The sequence below is a fragment of the Erithacus rubecula genome (genome assembly GCF_903797595.1).
Source record: "Erithacus rubecula genome assembly, chromosome: 27".
In the NCBI taxonomy this organism is placed as follows: Eukaryota; Metazoa; Chordata; class Aves; order Passeriformes; family Muscicapidae; genus Erithacus; species Erithacus rubecula.
In genome coordinates this window covers 3,287,815-3,305,186 of record NC_136679.1, presented here as the reverse complement: position 1 = coordinate 3,305,186, position 17,372 = coordinate 3,287,815, and the positions used below count along the sequence as shown (strand labels likewise).

Sequence of the window (17,372 nt, the reverse complement as noted above, 5' to 3'; positions counted from 1 at the left end):
GCTGGACACAAAATTATTACCTCCACTAAGGTGCCTCTGGGCCTGAGGCAGTGCAGGACTGCTATAAAAGGCAGCCCACATCTCTGTGCTCTCATCCACTTCTCTTACCTCCTCAGGAATCAGGTGAGTGGGAAGCCTCCTTCTCCTTCTCCTTCTCCTTCTCCTTCTCCTTCTCCTTCTCCTTCTCCTTCTCCTTCTCCTTCTCCTTCTCCTTCTCCTTCTCCTTCTCCTTCTCCTTCTCCTTCTCCTTCTCCTTCTCCTTCTCCTTCTCCTTCTCCTTCTCCTTCTCCTTCTCCTTCTCCTTCTCCTTCTCCTTCTCCTTCTCCTTCTCCTTCTCCTTCTCCTTCTTTCTCCTTCTCCTTCTCCTTCTCCTTCTCCTTCTCCTTCTCCTTCTCCTTCTCCTTCTCCTTCTCCTTCTCCTTCTCCTTCTCCTTCTCCTTCTCCTTCTCCTTCTCCTTCTCCTTCTCCTTCTCCTTCTCCTTCTCCTTCTCCTTCTCCTTCTCCTCCTCCTCCTCCTCCTCCACATGCTGCTGTTGCTTCAAGACCAGCTCTTTCATGGCTGTAGGTCTCAGCTGACAGAGCCTGTCACAGCCCAGGGCTGGATGCTGCTTGTGCTGGGAGAGGGCAGGGGAGAGAAGGTCTTGCGCAGACAGAGAGAGGCTGGCACTTGGCTCAGGTGGCTCCTGGGCTTGGAGCTGGGCAGTGCAATGTGAGCCAGCAGGTTCCTTGGCTGCAGGGTGGTTGTCTGCTCCTGGTATGTCCTCACTTTCTGCTTCTCCCTTCCTTCTCTGCTAGGTGCACCTGTGACCCCAAGCCATGTCCTGCTGCCAGCCCTGCAACCCTTGCTGCCAGCCCTGCGGCCCCTGCCCGCTGGCCAACAGCTGCAATGAGTGCTGTGTCAGGCAGTGCCAGAGCTCCCACGTGGTCATTGAGCCGCCTGCTGTGCTGGTGACCCTGCCTGGCCCCATCCTCAGCTCCTTCCCACAGAACACTGCCGTGGGATCCTCCACCTCTGCTGCTGTTGGCAACATCCTCAGCTGTGGTGGAGTGCCCATCAGCTCTGGGGGCTTTGACCTCTCCTGCATCACCAACTGCTATGGTGGCAACAGATGTCGTCCCTGCTAAAGGTGCTAGTAATATCCTCGGGAAGAACCTCCAAGACCTCAAAGCATGATTTTGGGCAGGAGATAGAGCTTCTGGACATTGTATTTAGACCTTTGGACCATCGCTTCCTTCTTCTACTCTCCACTCCTTTTATGTCCCTCTCTCCCTAGGCCAGTCTAGTGTGGTCTTGTCTTCCTTCCTTCCTCTCCAAAGCAGTGCAGAGAACACCATATGGGAACTCCAACTTAATGGCTGCTCCAGGTGCTCTCTGTGAGCCATCTGCTTTTCATCTTTAAACTTATTAAAATTGTGCTGCATTCAAGCCTAGCCTCTGAGTCGTCTATTGTTCTGTGACAGCTCCTCCGGTCTGCACAGAAAAAAGGTGGAGAAAGCAATGTGTGGGGCTGGCTGCAGTGGATTTTATTTTGTGCCCTTTTCCCTAGGAGCTGATGAAGAACATCCCAGGCTACTTGGCAGCCAAAGGCCATAATAGAGACTTTGGCTCCAAAGTGCTTAAGGAATGAGGATGGGAAAGAGCAATGACTTGGGACAGCCCACAACCTCATCTTTTCCTATCCTTCCTTCATTACCTGGCCTAGGATCTTTGACCAACACACCTAGGAACAAGCAGATGAGAGGAAAGAGTTGTGGGGGGAAGGGAAGTAGTGAAGCAGTGTGGCTTTTATCAATTTATTAACTGGGGGTAGTTCCATCTCTGCTGGGTTGGGAGTAGAGATGCTCATGTGGTGTTTCTTCACCTTGGACCTCTCCTGTGCCACTATATTTTTCAATACTACCATGGAGCTCTGCCCATTCCCAGCTTGTGAGCCCATTTGCTTGCAAGGGACAGAGACACTGGTATGGTCCACCTGGATGCCTGGTGGAAGTCATCCCTTCCCCCTTCCTCCCCTGGGGCCACCCCATGAAGGGCTGCCGGGAGCCAGATCAACACCCCTGCCAGCGCTTTTCTCTGTAGGGTAAAAGTGGTAAAGCCCTGCCTCCCTTCCCAGCGTGTACAGGCTGCCCTTAATGGTGTCAAAGACTGATCACTGCTCCTGTGGGTGCTGGGGCAGTCAGCCCTTTTGCCCCTTTCCCTCATCTGAGCCACCATCACAACCAGGGAGGTCCCAGTTTTGCATCAGAGCACCCCCTGAAGCTGAGAGGGAATCTCTGCCTTGACAGGAGCCAACAGTGCCCACCAAAGGGGAAAGTGCTTGATGGGTAGGAACAGGCCGTTACTGGGTTTTTCCCTTCTGTTTGTATGGCTGCTGTTGTTGCTTGTGTGTGTTTATATATATATATATATATTCTAGTAAAGAGTGACTTTCCTTTTTCCATATCTTTGCATGAAAGCCCCATAATTTCCAAGTTATAATAATTTGGAAAGACAGTGTCATTTTTCCATTTCATGAAGGTTCCATACTTCCTTGTCAAACACCTGTCTTTTAAACCAGAACACTTTCCTCACCACAATTTCTTCAGCACTTTATTCATCTTTGACAGACATGGGGTGGGAGTGGCAGCTGGATCAGAATCAGTGGAAGCTACATCAAGGTACTTGTATTCAGCAATGCCTTTGCTGGTTGAAAAGGGCCAGTCATCAGGGGAACCACGGGGTGAAGATGACCCCAAAACCAACGTACTCATGACCAGGGCTTGAAGGAAGCAGATTTTCTTTTTCATGACAATGGTGCAACAGAGCAATGTGCAGATAGTGGGATCTCAATCAAAAGACATCACTGAGAGAATCATTAACCCAAAATAATTTCTGATGGCCCAGTCTCAACAGTTGCAGGCAGTGGGGAGTCTGCTTGTCCCAGGAGCACCACTCTCTTCAGCCATGAGAGTACAATATTGAGACACTGCTCATGCAGAGGAGCCCTGGGTGGCCGCTGAATCCCTGGGAAGAACCACTAGAGAGCTTTAAGAGTTTGTGTAATCACTGCTCAGCTATTTGAAGCATACTCCAAGGAATTGTCAAATGCCTCTCAAGGAAAATATTTGGCCATTCACATCACTGTAGTGGTAAACAAGTTTTAGCTACACTTGATCAAAATTACCTCCCCTTCCTAACAGGGATTCCCATAAGGCCCACTGCAAAAGAAATTTGGAGAGACAGAAATGGGAGGTTGAGTGCCACCAGAGAGGTCCAGGCTAAGAAACATCAGGAGAAGTGCAGTAGGGAGTGTCTGATCAGTGCCTGGGAAAGAGAAGAAGAAAGCTTTCAGAATAGAAATTATTCAACAAAAAAGGGAAGAACACAACAGTCCCTTTCTGTCCCTCCTTCCTTCCCCCACTTTTCCCTACACCAACATGAGCTGATCTGTCTCGGATGGAGTGGGAACTTCAGACCGAGTTTATTAAAGAAGCCTGGTCACTGAGTCATGAGGTACCAAGAAGACCTCCTTCCTCTCTAAACCCCTTCTCAGTGAGAGGAGTCCAGGGCTGGCTGGATCTTAGCCTCAGACTGTCCTGTTGGAGTTATCTGACCAGTTAATAAATAACAGATAAACTGTTATGGGGGATAAGATGCCCTGTTACACCATCCTACAGCCTGAAGTCTTTTAAGATCTGCTCCCATGGGAGTCCTGTCCACAGGATGCAGTCCTTATGGATAAGGCTGTTCCAGGGGTCACACTACTGCTGCAGATTTCCATCTGCTGTGGTGTGGGGTCCTCCATGAGCTGCAGGTGGTCAATCTGCTCCACCACCCCTCCCATGGGCTGCAGAGAATCTCCTTCCCATCACCAGAGGTACCTCCTCCACCTTCTTCTCTGATCCTTGTGTTTGCAGGATTTTTAATGTAACACACTGGTTCTGTTCATCTTCATCCCACACTTCCTATGCAGTGTTTTGCCTTTTCTTAAATATGTTTTCATGAAAGCTTGACTGGTGTTACTGAGAAGCTCAGGCTTGGCCAGCACTGAGTCCATTCTTTAGCTGTACGGACCTGGCTTTGTAAAACATGGGAACAGTGTTTGGGATCTTCTTGTAATCTCCTCACTGTTACAAAAACCTTGTCATGTACCAGGGGTACAAGAGAGTATAAAGTATATTTAGGTGAATAAAAAATTCAGAAGGAAAGTACCAGTTCAGGCTGGTTTAAGAGAGTATTAAAATTTTTAATTTAATTAATATCAAATTCAACATGTAAACAGTTTCAGCTTCAACAAAGGGAAGATGGAACTTTGAATAATCTTAAAATAAGATATTATGCTGTATGATTTGGAAAGAAATGTTCCAAAAAATACAACAGTCTAAAGTCCCTGGTAGATGTACTTCATGTCTGTGGCAAGTTGAACAGACAGAGCTAATTGAGGTGATTTCCATAAGGTTTTTATCTGGAGATCTGAATTGCAGTATTTCACATTCTCCCTGGGCCTCTTTGAACTCCCAGTGCACTTTCACAAAGGATTCTTCCTGGCAGGTCCCCAGGGTGACAAAAAACTGCATTTATGGAGTTCAGAGTTGAAATTTTGCCCTCTATTCTGCACAACCACTGCACACCATAGACAGGAGAGCCGCCTCAACTTTCTCCAAAATCCCAGTAAGGTCCCAGGTCTACAAGTGTGCACAAACTTAACGATGCCCTGCTCATGTTCTGCCTCGGGTTTCTGTCTTACACGTGCCTGGAGCCAAATTAGAAAGACAAGAAATGAGTCAGAGAGTGAAGGTCAGGATGAGGCTTCATGATGGCATTCAAGATTCAACAATGTCCAGTGATCGCCAGGAGTGTTCATGGAGGTAAGGAAAGTGCCAAGTCAAGCTGGGAAGACACACATATGTCAGAGTCTAAACTGAGCTTGGTGAGGTCCGTTGTCAGATGCAGGCACAGTTGTGTCACAGCAGGAGCTGTGACTCTGCTCATGGTCAAGAACTAGAATTTCAGCTTGAGGGCTCCTCCTGTGGAAACATGCTGGATGTGGTTGAAGCCTCCTGGCAGCACCATCTGCCAAAGTTCCCAGCAAGGTCACTAAAGGGAAGGGAGCAGCACTCAGTTGTGCTATGTGGGTTGATCCAACTGTCCTACATCTCACAGCAGAGCAACACCTGGGTTCCTGGATATGGGTTCCTTCTGTTCAAGACCCAGTTGCTGGGAGGTCTCAGCCCTGCTCAGTCAGCATCTGGCTGCATCTGGCATTTGCCCAGACAGGAGAAGCCTAAGTCCCACCCTACTCATCAGCAACATTCCACCAGAAGGGGATGCAGAGAATGATAACCTGCAGAAGTGTAAAGGCTTCCTTGGTCTTTCTTCCTTTCCATAAAACAAGAATTGGAGAGTGCAGGAAGCAGAAGCTGACTACAGTGCTAATTCTCCACCAGCTTAAAGCCATGACCATTCAGCTGTAGATTCCACAGCAAGTGCCATTCCTGATGTCAAAAGGAACATGTTTCTCTCTGAGATCATGAACACTCCAATGATGCATTTGTGCTCAAACACACCTGCATGGAATAATGCAAAGATCTGTATGCTCACACAGAGTCAGCAAAGAGCCAAGAACAGACTGAAAAGATGTTAAGTTCTGGGAACTCTACATAGGAGATACTGTGGAAAAGTAGAACATTACTCAGGTATCCTGGAGAAGGATCAGACCCCAACAACTCCTGGTGTTTCCAGAGGATGCACAGAGATTGCACAGGAAGACAATGACCCAAATGAGGACAACACAATTTTTCTCTGAGCACTGTTAAAGTAGAAAGAGGGTACAACCCTCCCAGCAGATGCAGACCTATGTGCAACAGTGAGTGACTATCATGGAGACATGGAAAAAACAGGAGAAAATGATATGTCATGTCCCCTCACATGGCAGTCCTTGGGAATGTGGGCAAGAAGCACGAGACTGATGCCCATGTCCTGACAACCTGGACAAAAACAAACTGTCAGGAATGACACAAATGAACACATTTGTCCACAGATGATGTTGCAAGCCAAAGTTCCAGGCATTCTAAATGCACTCAGCATTGTTTTTGCCCAGGAAATTCTTGAATCCCTCATCCCTGCACTTACAGAAATGACCCTTAATGTAGGAAACCATGCAGAATTAGCCAGGAAATGAAAAGGCACCAATGCAGGAAACCAGGACACAGCCTCTACCATTAGCTGGGATATTTGACACATATATGACATGAGCTGGACAGAAAATTATGACTTCCACTAAGGTGCCTCTGGGCCTGAGGCAGTGCAGGACTGCTATAAAAGGCAGCCCAAGTCTCTGTGCTCTCATCTACTTCTCTCACCTCTTCCTCCTCCTCAGGAATCAGGTGAGTGGGAAAACTCTTCTCCTTCTCCTCCTGCTGCTGTTGCTTCAGAACCATTTCTTTCAGCTGACAGGGGCTGTCACAGTCCAGGGCTGGGACCTGCTTGTGCTGGGAGAGGGAAGGGCACAGAAGGTCTTTGTGCAGACAGAGAGGGGCTGGGGACTTGGCTCAGCTGGCTCCTGGGCTTGGAGCTGGGCAGTGCAATGTGAGCCAGCAGAGTGTTTGAGTGCAGTGCTGCTCCTCATGTGTCCTCACTTTGTGCTTCTCTCTGCCCTCTGTGCCAGGTGCACTTGTGACCCCAAGCCATGTCCTGCTGCCAGCCCTGCAACCCTTGCTGCCAGCCCTGTGGCCCCTGCCCGCTGGCCAACAGCTGCAATGAGTGCTGTGTCAGGCAGTGCCAGAGTTCTCACGTGGTCATTGAGCCGCCTGCTGTGCTGGTGACCCTGCCTGGCCCCATCCTCAGCTCCTTCCCACAGAACACTGCTGTGGGATCCTCCACCTCTGCTGCTGTTGGCAACATCCTCAGCTGTGGTGGAGTGCCCATCAGCTCTGGGGGCTTTGACCTCTCCTGCATCACCAGCTGCTATGGTGGCAACAGGTGTCGTCCCTGCTAATTTAGCTGGCAACATCCTTGTGGAAGAATCTTCAGGACCTCAGAACCTGGCTCTGGCTAGGAGACAGAGTTTTGGAGTTTTTTCTTTACAGTTTCATGGCATTGTTCCCTTCTTTTAGTGTTCTCTTTCTTTCCTTCGCTCCCCATGTCTCCTCAGGGCAGCCTAGTGGAGTCGTGTTGTCCTCCCTCCCTCTTTGGCAATGGACTCCCTGCAGAAGCTCCACTGTATCTTTTTTTGTCTGCTCCTGGTGCTCTCTGCAAGCCACCCCAGTTTCCTCTTTTGAGTCATTAAATTTATTGCGCAACCAAGCCTTGGCCTCCAAGTTCTCTTTCTTTCCATGGCAAGTCTACTCAGGATAAAAGGTGGAGAAGCACAGGGTGATAGACCCTGCAGTGAATTTTACTTTTTTGCCCTTTTGCCTTGGAACTTAGAAAAACATACCTGGATACTGCACAGTCAATGGCTATCGGGAGCACCAAGGATCCAAAGGGTAGCAGGAGTGGGTTGGTGTGTGAATGGACATGTCCAAATCACCAAACCACAGCTGAAATTCAAAGAGTAGATTTATTTCATTACCTCATTAATTCAGGGGTCCCAAGGCACTGCCAAGATGCAGAGACACATAAAATTGGAACAGTGGCACCATTAGGGTCAGTCCAATCCTGGCATGAATTCTATAAGAACTAAAAATTAAAAGGAAGGGTTAGAGGGGAATCTCATGTGTCAGGCTTTCCAGGAAGTCTGTGCCTCTCAAGTACCTCAGCAATTGGGGAAAGAGAGAGGGAAATGAGGCCGGGAAAATAGGATAAAAACGGAGGCTGCGTCCTCCAAAAATTCGAGAGATACCAGGGGAATGTCCCATGGCCTCTCCCTTTATTTGAATAAAGCAAAAAGGACTCCTCTGTCTCCTTTTTGGATATAAACCTCTGGTGTTTGTGGATTAATTTTCCTTACACTCAGGATATGCAGCGGTAAACAACTTTAGGTTGAGTTTGTGCAGAAGACTTACGGCTTCACTATTAATTCACATTTCTCCCATGTATGGATAGATGTAATCTCTCCAGCAATGCCTTCTCAGCTGAAGCATTTGACCAAACCTGTGCCCAAGGGAGACTGCAAGACAGACAAAGGAAAATGGACCCTGCTGAATAGACAGCCATAGATCATAGTCATTCCATAGTTTATGTTAGACAATCTTGTTCACCCTGCTGCCATGGGCAGGGACACCTTCCACCAGACCATGCTGCTCAAAGCCTTGTTGTCACCAAAAACTGGGAAATAAATGCTCCAACCAACTTCCTGTGTCAGAAAGCTGACCTTCTTTTATTAGCAGAGGTGGATGCATGGGGATGTCTCCTCTAAGTACGCCCAGCAACATAACAGACCAGGTTCTATTCTGTAAACTAATTCTGTAAACGGTATTCTGTGAACTAATGCATATTCATCACTTTTTTGAATACATGCACATAGGTTAAATATTTCCATCAGCTTGTCTGGATATGGTTCCAGATCTTCTGAGGTATCTTTTCTCTGAGAAAGTATCCTAAATATGTGGTCAGGTCATAGAATACTACTCCATCATTCTTCACTCTGACACACAAACCTTGTACTCAGAACTAAGATACTGGCTAAAACATATTAATCTCTGATATAAGTAAATGAGGAAGCATTAGGCTACATTAACATCTGGTATTTGTGCTAAGCAATGTCTGTTACAAACCTAAGGATTGACCATAAATATAAGAATCATACACTGTGTGCTAAAATCAAAAGAATTTTCCAACATCTCCCACTGCTGCAAAGACTTCTTGAAGAAAAGGAATTTGTTCAGCAGTAAATCCCCACATTGAGACTTTAATACCATTTTTTTAAAGTGTCATATCCAGTTATTATATCGAAATAGTCTGCATAGCAGTAAGCATTGAATTAAACAAGTGAGAAAGGTCATAACTACCACATCACATAACATCATACCACATTACATTACATCACAGTAAGTACAACAGATTGTTTTAACTATCCTAACCACCCAAAACAGAGAAATGATGTTCCACCCACAAAACCAGCCAAGAGAAATCTAGTCTTTCTGTCTCTGTAGCACTTGTGGTTGGGTTCTTTAATTGTTTCTTTTCTTTCTATTACTCAGGAGTTATTGGAAAGATTGAATCAACACATCCCTTTAAATTCTTCACACCCCTGATTATGTCTCAAGCAGTCAATTGCTGCTTGATTTTCAAGGGCAGCTTCTCTGGCTTCTGTCATTTCTGTACTTAGGGCTGTTAATGCTTGTGAAGTGTAATGCGTATCTTTAACTAAAGTACACATGGTTCTCTTTATTGTATGATAGTTCAAAGCTACTCTTACTCCAGGTGTTCAAAAGGCAGCAGCAACCAGTTCACTCTCACTATATAGGGTAATTTGAGAATCACTATCCTCAGTCAACTGATAAGCCCAACACTTTCTCTTTTTCAAACCTTCTTGGTCAAGTAATAGAGGACTTAATCTACCAATGGCACTGGGCCCCCAAGAAGTATTGGTCAGAGAGTAGGCCAGTCAGCCACACAGCAAAACCCATCCTATAGGTAACTTTGTGTGCTCCCAGGCATAAGAAATTTGTTCTGTGGTATTGCATTTTGAGGGAGGTTGTAGCTGTGTGTCCTGGTTTCAGTTTGAAACCAGACAGAAACACCAATTAAGTGTAGTGGTTTTGGTTTGCCAATTTGAAATTTTCCTGCTGTGAGATAGGATTAAGAAGAAGGCAAAACAGGCTCAACTTTAAATGGTACCAAAAAAAAAAAAAGAAAAACACCCCAAAAAAAACTTTATTACTGTAAGCTATAAGGAAAAAAAAACAACTCAGAAAAAAAAACTTTAGACCACTTTTTGTCCCTCCCCCCCCTCCCCACTTCTTTTCTTTCACACTGAAAAATACAGAAAACAACTCAGTCAGTTTACCATCTTCAAAACAGTCTTTCACCAATTCACTTGGGAGAGGAGTCTTTCCTCTTCAGTCTATGGAGATTTCCCCACAAGAAACAGTCTTCTCGTGGCCTTGATGTCACACTGATCAGCCACCTAGAGAATGGAGATCTGATCACTATGTAAAAATCCCTTCCTCGACTCACAGTTTTCTCATAATCATTATTGAGTTCCATAACAAGTTATGAGGCATACTTTAAGGATTACAACAGCTCAAATAAAAGCTCACTTCATCTTTGAAAACAGAGGTTTTTCTTCTTCTTTCCTGGGGACCAGCAGCAGTCTTCTCACTATTCAAACTTACAGGATCACACCAATTTCAACATCTGCTTACTTTAACATCAGTGCCTCTGCTCATATCTAGAGCTAGAACATTCAATCCACCATATCATTTCTTTATGTGTCATAGGAAAACAAGAGTCTATTCTCCATAGCATAAAAAAAAAAAAGAAAAATTTCAGTCCATGCCTCTCCTCCTTCCCTCAACTGGGATCTCACTCCTCCCTTTGTCTGACCTCAGTGTTTTCATGCTGTTTCCATGTGTATCATCATCTTGGTCATTTTCTTTCACTTAGGAGAGAGAAAAAAGTGTCTGCAAGGGTCATTCTGAGCAGTGAAAGAGTTAATACATTGCCTGGGCAGCGGATGGTTCTGTGATCTCTTCCAGGCCCAGGCTGGGAGTTGTTTTATGATACAGAATCTTTCAAGGCCACGCTGGGGCTGGCTAGGATTGTAGGGCCCAGCCAGAGAATGGGGATGAGTTTTTGCTCCGTGGCTGTTTCCTGGCATTTCCTGCATTTATTCCCGCCGGGCTGGGGCTCTTCCCTGCACGCTGCCCAGCAGGCAGGAGTGCCGCTGGCTTTGCCAGAGCAGGGCCCGGCTGTCTCTGCCCCGGCCGTGCGGGCGGGGGCGGCCCGGCCGCTCGGAGCCGCTCCGGGCCAGCAGCAGGGCAGGGTGCTGCCGATCCAGGGCTCCCTGCCCGTGCTGGGGGCTAGGATGGGAACAACAGCCTCTTCTCCCCCGGGTATTGGGACCCCTGGTTGAAAAAAGCCCGGTGGTGTCCCGAGCCCTGGATCAGAGCCCGCCCGACCCTGCCCTTCCCGGGCCGCTTGGAGGGACCTGGGCCAGTGTCACCTTGTGAGAGGCCAGAAGGGAAAGAGAGATTTCCCTGGGGTTCTTTGTCTTTACATGCGTTTCACAAAGACACATAAACTTTCTCATTGATGTAAAAATAAGTCATTCTTAAAAGTCCGACACTGATTGGTCCTTGTCAGGTACAAGGGAGACTGCCCAGGTCTGGGCAGGTAAAAATTTCAGGAAACTTTTACAAGCCACCACACTGTTTTAACACTTAGAGAAACAAGGGGCAAATGTTACACATTGCTTTTCTCTGCACAGCCTGATTGTGGCACATACTGATCCAAACTTCTGAATCACCTCAGCCCTGCATGTCTGCACAGCAGCTGGCCCTGCCAGGTACTGAAGGGCTGGAGGAGGTGCAGATGATATAAGGGTGTCATGCCTTTGACCACGCTCACGGACCAGGTAATGGAAAGGAGGAGAAGGAAGGGATGAGGTGTCAGGCTGTTCCTCTCACAATGATGATTGTTTCTCATGTTCACTGCTGCCACTCTGCATCCAGGATCTCCCTGATGGCCATTGGCTGCAGAATAGCCAGGGATGTCTCTGTCAGCTGCAAGGGAAAGGACACAAAGTAAAATCCACTCAGGGTCTCCCACCCACAGCTTCTGTACCTTTTGCACTATGCAGACTGGAAGTGTTGCCACAGAATCAAGGATGACTCAGAGTCCCAGGTTTGGATGGACAAAGGATTTGATGAATCTATGGAATTAAATGAGGTGGCTCTCAGGGAGAAACAGGAGCAGTCACTAAGATGCAGTGGAGATCCTGCAGGGTGTCCCTCTGCCTCTCATGCTGAGGGAGAGAGGGCAACACATCCCCACTAGACAGGCCTGGGGACACATAGAGAACAGGAGGTAAGAAGAAGAGTGGAAGATGGAAAGAACATCAAAATGTCTGTCATGTCCACTCACATTTCAGTTCTTAGGCATGTGAACAAGAAGCAGAAGAGTGGTGTCCCTTTCCTGACAACTTTACCACAAACAACTCAAACAGAAATAACCCAAGTGAACATCACCTGCCCACAAAGGATGTCACCATCCCTTGATCAGAGCATTCTGCTGGTGTTGACGTTTTCTGCCTCAGAAATCAATGACCTTCTCATCACAGCAATTAAAGAATTAGCTTTTCATATAGGAAATCATACGTCTGAAGCCAGGAAATGAAAATGCAGCAATACAGGAAACCAGGACACAGCCCCATTATTAGCTTGGATGGTTTGCATTTGCCATGAGCTGGACACAAAATTATTACTTCCACAAAGCCACTGCTAGGCCTGAGGCAGTGCAGGACTGCTATAAAAGGCAGCCCAAGTCTCTGTGCTCTCATCCACTTCTCTCACCTCCTCATCCTCAGGAATCAGGTGAGTGGGAAAACTCTTCTCCACCTTCTTCTCCTGCTGCTCTTGCTTGAAGACATTTTTTTCAGCTAACAGGGACTGTCACAGCCCAGGGCTAGGACTTGCTTGTGCTGGGAGAGAGCAGGGGAGAGAAGGTCTTGTGCAGACAGAGAGAGGCTGGCACTTGGCTCAGCTGGCTCCTGGGCTTGGAGCTGGGCAGTGCAATGTGGGCCAGCAGGTGCCTTGGCTGCAGGGTGTTTGGGTGCAGTGCTGCTCCTCATGTGTCCTCACTTTCTGCTTCTCCCTTTCCTTCTATGCCAGGTGCTCCTGTGACCCCGAGCCATGTCCTGCTGCCAGCCCTGCAACCCTTGCTGCCAGCCCTGCGGCCCCTGCCCGCTGGCCAACAGCTGCAATGAGTGCTGTGTCAGGCAGTGCCAGGACTCCCATGTGGCCATCCAGCCCTCGCCTGTGGTGGTGACCCTGCCTGGCCCCATCCTCAGCTCCTTCCCACAGAACACTGCCGTGGGATCCTCCACTTCTGCTGCTGTTGGCAGTATCCTCAGCTGTGGTGGAGTGCCCATCAGCTCTGGGGGCTTTGACCTCTCCTGCATCACCAGCTGCTATGGTGGCAACAGATGCCGTCCCTGCTAAATCTCCTTGGAATATCCTTGGGCAAGAACCTCCATGAACTCAGGACCTGGTTCTGGGAAGGAGATAGATCTTTGGGACATTTTAAATAGAGTTTCCAGCCACTGTCTGCTTCTCCTCTCTCCACTTTATCTCTTTCTTTTGTTATCTGTGTCTCCCCAGACCAACATGGGAGAACCTGTTGCCTTTCCTCTTCCTCCCTCTTTAGGGCAGGTAGATGGACAGCCTAGAGGTGTTCCACTGCATCTTAGTGGGTCTTCCAGGTGCTCTGTGTGAGGCACCTCCTTTTCTTCTTTAGACTTAATAAAGTTGTTTTGCAACCAAGCCATGGCCTCCAAATCCTCCTTCTTTCCATGGCAACTCCTCCGGTCAACTCAAGGAAACCTTTGGAGAAAGCACATGTTGGGAGTCCCTGCCTTGAATTTTACTACGTGCCTTTTCTTTTGGAGCTGTCCAAATCTTGCCTGGTAAGCCTACAGAGAATGGTCTTCAGGGAGACCCTGGCTTTGAAGTGTCATAGCAATAGCGATGGGAAAAAAAGTCCTGGGAACAGCCCACAACTTCACCTCTGCTTTCTCCTCCCCTCCATCACCTGGTCTACAGTCCGTGGTCAGCACACACGGTCAAAGGCAGATGAGACATGCACCCCATACACTCCATTACCTGGCAAAGTCCAGCTGCCTTCCAGACATGCGAGGCTGACGTGAATCACAACCTGGCCTCAATATCTGCCATATTCAGGCTATGCAGTTTCAGTCCCCATTCCTGTGAACCAAACACCCCTATGGTCTACAGCCTGGCTGGGCTCTTGGTCTTGCTTGGGCAGAGGCTTCTTCATTTTTGGGTTCTCTTTTTGTCTTTGTTCCCTTGTCTCAGAGAGACTACAGGTAGCAGTTTTGAGCTGCCTGGAGGTGAATCTCGCAGGTACTGCCTGTCACCACAGGCAGCCATGCTCCAGGCAAGCTGGTCAAGATGGATTAGCCCCCACTCCAGGGAAGAAGAATACAGAAAGAGAGACTCTTTCTCTTTCATGGCAGCTTTTGGTGAAGGTGAGATTCTGTCTTTGAAGGTAGTTGCTTTGGATTTACAACCATAGCCACTTGTAAAGACTACATTTCACAATTAGAAACTGTTTTGAAATGAACTTCAAAAACTTCGCCAGCAGTGAAAAAGGGAGCAAGTTCCTGGGGTTGGAACCACCCTGTGCTGGTGTGGACAGAGCTGTCCTTTCCCTTCACCACAGGCACAGAGCAGAGCCCAGCAGCAGCACCAGGGCAGCCCCATGAACAGCAGGAGGAAGTGGCAGCAGTGCAGACTCTGTGTGAGCCAGCAAGTCTTCATGGGCCACTAGAACTGCTCTACAGACTCTTGCATTTCCTGGCAGGGTTTACCAGTATCCTGTCCCTTTTTTCCCAGGTCCACATGGTCACCTGCCATCTTGGAAGGAAAGGATGTGATATCATCTTCCCCTTGTTCCTCAAGCCATGCAGCTACCTTGGAAAGGATATTTCTGGAATTTCACATATTTGTTCCCATGGGGTATGTGAGGTTCAGCAATTTTGTATGTAGCAGTAATTTACTGTTATTTTTTGCTGTTTCATTTGTTACTAAACAGGGTTTTTTTTCACATATATCTACTCATATTTTGTTCTTTATTGGTGGAAAGGGATTGGTTAGAATTAAAGGAAGATTGCTCATTTTAGAGTGCCCAGCTCTTTCAATTATCTTAATCCAAGACAACCCCAAGTGAAATTTTCAAAACTTTCTCTGTTCTATTTTCTTTGGGACGATTGCAAATTTTCCCTTGTAACATAACCAATTCTGTTGCAGAGTGAGATAATATTACTGTGTACTCTGCCTCCTGATAAATTAATTTTGTCTTTACAAGCAAGCAAAGTTTGGGGCAAAGGTAGGTGAAGAAGGGTTGTCCTTGCTGACTCAAACCCCTTATCTGGGGAATGATGTCAGGCTCAGGGAGTCCTGCCTCCTCTCTGCCTCCTCAGCTTTTACAGGAGATAAGGATGCATGGAGGGTTTGGTTTTACTGCATTAAACGCACAAGGGCTGAGGATTGTGACATCGTGTTCAAGAAGGTTCGCCTTTCCCTCAGGGCTAAAAAAACTCATTCTCCACATCCTCCCCATCAAATTAACACTGCAGTGTTAATTTGCAACTCCAAAGCTCTTTGGCTTTGGACAAGTTTGTTTAACTGGTTTTTCAGGTTTTGGGCTAGCTTCTTCTGGCAATTCTATTCTTGATCTGCCCTGAGGTGGGCTACTGTTTCAGCCCCCAAGTTAATTTGCAACTCAATCAGGTCTTTCTGTTGCTGCTCCACAACATATTTCTCCTTGAGCTCAGCTCCACCGGTAAGGATAGCAAACCTTTTCCCTTGCTGGGGTTTTCCCCCATCTTTTGCCAAAGCTCAAGCTTTCTCGACAGCTAACTGCAGATTTTGCCAATTTTCTTAGCTCACATCCCTCTGTGAGATGTAACGCTCACTTTTTAAAATTTCAAAGGTTTATTAAACCCTAACAAAATACAACAGAAGTCTGAATAACGAAAAACTATAGCACTGGGAGTCTTTGTGACTGCACAATGGCTACTCCCCCTTTTATACCTCTGGTGTTGTATTAGCCAACCCTGCCCCCTCCCAAAGTCTGTTCATCAACCCTTTTTCACCACTTTTCTTCTGGAGGAGATTGCTTTTTTGCGACTTGGTTGGAGGTCAGGTCATGGCACATCTCCTAGTAAGAAGCCTGCCCTCCTCCCAAATGCCCTGAGCACCAAGACTGTCCAGTGGCAACAGTCCAAGGCGGGGGGAAGAGGACTGTGGGGAGAACAAATCACAATACATAACTATGCACCAATAAAGCTGCTCTGAACATACACATAATATTCATCCCTTAATTGTGAGAGCCAACAATCACATTACCCACCTTTAACACCCCGTTATGAGGTTGGGCAAGGTTCATAAGCTTTTAGCAATTCTGTGAATGGATAACAGATCAGATCAGTTTTTACCCAGGATTCTATGATCTTTTTTTTTGCTGGAGAATATTGGTTTCAAGTAAAAATGGATTTCTCCTTTATTCTGAAATGAGCAGTTCTCTCCATATAAAATATCTCTTCATCACCTCAAGAGTACCCTGCTCACCATGTCAATTAAAATGTAAGGCCCCCAAAATCTCATTCAGTGTGACACTTAAATGGGCTTTGATTTTTCATGTACTCTGAGTTAGACATATGGGAGAAGCACCAAGAAAATATTCTCAAGAGGTCATAAAAATCAAAAAACCCTTTACTGGCAACTTTAGATAATCAAAGAACTTTGACAAAAGGTTTCATGCATCATCCAATCAACACAAAACACTTCTCAAATAATTAATTTAATCCATTTAATTTAACAGACTCTAAGCACATCCGGTTTTAATTTACTCACAGTTCTGAAAAGGGAATTAGAAGGAGAAAGACAGAAAGACAGAAAAAGAATAGAAAAGAACAAACACAGCTACCATTTCTGGTACCAATAGTGTTCAGTTTATAGAAATTCCAAGAACAGGTAAGGTCAAGACATGTTTGCCTTGTGTCTCACATTAAATACCCTTTAACTTTTCTGGGTCCCAGTGGGACTTCCAGCCATCTGGACACTCTGAGGCTAGACTGGGGTGCAGGGGTAGGGTGTGGAGCATTGTCTCTGATTTTCCAGGGATTGGCAGCCACTGAAGTGTTGGCATAGAGGTCCAGAGAGTGGGGTGTATGGATCAAGATATCACCTCACTCAGGCAGAGCCCAGGCTGCCTCTTCCTCTATGCAAAATCACGTGAAATATTTTAAGCCAGCAATCCTTCCAGTCTCTCACTTATGGGGCTTGGAACATTCTGATCTAGATAAAGGCATCTATGATTTTGGCAGCTGGGTGGGATTAGATGATGTGTATAATCCATTCTAACCCAAACCATTCTATGACTTCATGATCTGTGGGTTGTCTCTGGCAGACCATTTGTTCACCAGAATTTGTCATCCTTTACCTGATACTTTTGGGCAATGGTTCACTCAAAAGGAAAGACGATGTTCAGATAACATCTGTCCCATAAGAGGAAGTGAATTTATAGTGGAGCCCTAAGTCATTTGCACAAACTCAACCTATAGTCAATTACCACTATGTACCCTGAGAATGGCTGATATCAATCCCAACTTGTGAATTGTCTCAGCCCTGCATGTCTGGACAGCAGCTTTGCCTGCCTGAGCTGAGGGAGTGCATCTCATCTGCCTGTGTTTCTATTTGCATAC

At 46.8% G+C, this 17,372-nt stretch overlaps 1 pseudogene across 1 annotated transcript in view; it reads left to right on the top strand.

The window, feature by feature from the left end:
- Positions 1 to 13,407, top strand: part of LOC306812780 (feather keratin Cos1-2 pseudogene) — a 76,322-nt pseudogene extending 62,915 nt beyond the window's left edge. Inside the window, exons 2-3 of the transcript XR_013777856.1 lie at positions 11,816 to 12,459; positions 12,757 to 13,407. The product of XR_013777856.1 is annotated as a feather keratin Cos1-2 pseudogene (transcript). The remainder of the gene's footprint in view (positions 1 to 11,815; positions 12,460 to 12,756) is intronic.
- Positions 13,408 to 17,372: the final 3,965 nt, after the last annotated feature.